Below are 2,432 nucleotides of genomic sequence, written 5' to 3' on the forward strand. Positions count from 1 at the left end.
GAGTTCCAGCTTGCATACTGCAGAAGGATGACTCCTTACCAGATCGCCATCGCTCGACGGCAAGCCGGAATGCATCCAGCCGGCCAGGGAGTTGGTGTCCAGCGGGGCAACGTGGCGGGCCAGATGGTTCCTGCTGCCATCCAGCCCCAAGTGCAACACCTCCCGCCGGCGGCCAACAACCTGATTGCTGAAGCCATTACGCCGGTTGCCGCAGCCGGAGCCACCACTGGAGCACAAGGCCTCGCCATTCTTTTTAATTTTTACATGAGGACATGTGAAGGTAGCTTTTACCTTACGCATGGCTGCAAAGCATTCCAGTGTGCTCAAACTGACCAGACTCGCAAGTGTATATTGTTTTGTCTTCGTTTATGGTCACCTCGTACTCAACCCTGCTCCACTTCTCTCTTTTTGCTGCACTATTTGTGAGTTGTCTTCTACTTCCTCGTCCTATCAACTTCAGGAATCACACCTGTATATATGGCCAAAGGGGGCCAAAGAAGATTACAGATTTACAGAGGCATGGCAAGCCGTGTGGTAAGGTAGCTAAGCCAAGACCTAGCAGCTACCTTGTCAGCCGGATCCCTAAACCTATGTGAGTGCAGCTCAAGATCAGTTACAATGTTCGTAATTGTGAGCCGTGCAGTGTGATCTTCAGATCGGAAAACAGCAGCATTGCGAGAGTCCCAAATCTTCAACAAGATTACAAGCACTATTTCCGGCCAGAATCTAGAGTCCAGCTGCGGCGGCATATGGAGGAGCCAAAGCTCTTGAATCGTCGGCGTAGCAGTTAGGCCGATTTGGTCCCAAATCCGAGAGGCCCGCGGACAGCTGATGAACAGGTGAATTGTATCTTCAGATTAGAACAGCTGAAGAACTCGAGCAGCACGGACAGGCATCAGTATCCACATCCCCCGTTCAAAAACATTTTTAATCATCAACCATTTGGTAAGGACAGAAATGTACTTACAATCATGGTCCTCTTCTCCTTGTAGCTCTCATCGCACTCGCGGCCAAATTGAAGCCTCATGTAATGCCTGACAAAGACATGCATTGGGCTTGCAGAGGGCATGTATGACTTCAGCATAAGGTTTGCACTCTCACTGCGCTGGGTGCTCATCATTTTTGCACAAAACACACCCCTGAAATATGGCTTTGCCCATTTTCTCCTGGTTTCGTATATTTGTGTCATGTATGTATGACTCCTCAAATTGTATTTATCCAGCAAACCCGTCTAGGCTGATTCGAACTCATCCTCAGTCAACATGTGGTTCACAACCTTGTGGAATTCAGCCTGAAAATCACTCTTCTTAGTGTAAAGTGGTACCAGTGTTTCCTTCGCCTTCTTCAGGACATGCCACTTGCACCAACGGTGGACAGTGTCAGGATCCGTTTTCTTAATCACCACGTCCATAACCCTGCATTGGTCTGCATTTTGGGAAAGCATTTCCATCAGTTGAGAAAAATAGTTTACATTTTCCCTAGATTTTTGTTATAGTACAACTGCTCTATAAGATAGTAGCAATATATCTAAAAGCGTCGTGTGTGAGACTCGACCTGTCAGTATTGTTTTGGGGGCAGGTCCGCCTATCATACGCAAAAATTCTGCAAACACCAATTCAAAGCTTTCTTCTTGTTCATCGCACATCAACACCCCGCCAGGATTATGCTCCGGTAGTGATTGTTAACTCCAACATATAATCCAGATGGCATGTCATACAGATTCGTCATGTATGTGGTGTCGAATGTGACGACATCCCCAAAGAATTTGTACTGCATGCGGCTGCTGCCATTATCCCGTATTCAATTTATCACCTTACTGGATTTGTCGGCGAGCACCACATAGGTGAACCCAGATTTTTCTACAAAAAGATTGGAATGAATGTGTGTAAACATTTCATCCAACTGAAGGTTCACGTTGTATATGCAGACCTAAATTGCATATTTACATGGACAATTGCCGCATATATCATCAGGGCGGAGGGGGGAGTGGTGGGTCGGTTTTCTTCTGCTTACCTTTTAGTCCAGCCGGGGGCCTCTGGATTCACACTGTCGGTTGACTGAGCAGACCTCGTCGGAGATGCAGCTCGGCGCTGCTGGGCACCTTCTTGCGCGGCAGCCATGTCATCTTCGCCGGCCATCTGAGCCAGGTCAGACCCACCGTTTGCAGCACCAACCTCAAGATTTCCAGCCCCATTCTGTAACAAGTAGAGGAGGGGAACCGGATCTGTTTGTTCAAGGCTATCAGCAAATTCCTCCCGAATGGGGAACCTGCAAAATCGACAGCGATTCGCCGGCATAAGCGTTGATTCGGCAGTAGGGTACTTCAGGCCGTGCCGCAGCTTATCTCATCTGATTTTTGAACCCTAAAAAATGCAGAAATCTGCCAGGGACTAACCTGTCGACCAAATCAAGCAGAAACTCCATACCCTCAG

At 48.1% G+C, this 2,432-nt stretch overlaps 1 long non-coding RNA gene across 1 annotated transcript; it reads right to left on the reverse strand.

Annotated features, from left to right (window-relative positions):
- Positions 1-1,318: 1,318 nt before the first annotated feature.
- Positions 1,319-2,179, reverse strand: LOC119347958. The gene is made up of 3 exons (XR_005168606.1): positions 2,014-2,179; positions 1,555-1,859; positions 1,319-1,425 (listed from the first exon to the last, which is right to left on the reverse strand). It is a non-coding gene; the product is annotated as an uncharacterized LOC119347958 (long non-coding RNA).
- Positions 2,180-2,432: the final 253 nt, after the last annotated feature.

Source organism: Triticum dicoccoides, unplaced genomic scaffold, assembly GCF_002162155.2.
Source record: "Triticum dicoccoides isolate Atlit2015 ecotype Zavitan unplaced genomic scaffold, WEW_v2.0 scaffold8074, whole genome shotgun sequence".
Lineage (NCBI taxonomy): Eukaryota > Viridiplantae > Streptophyta > Magnoliopsida > Poales > Poaceae > Triticum > Triticum dicoccoides.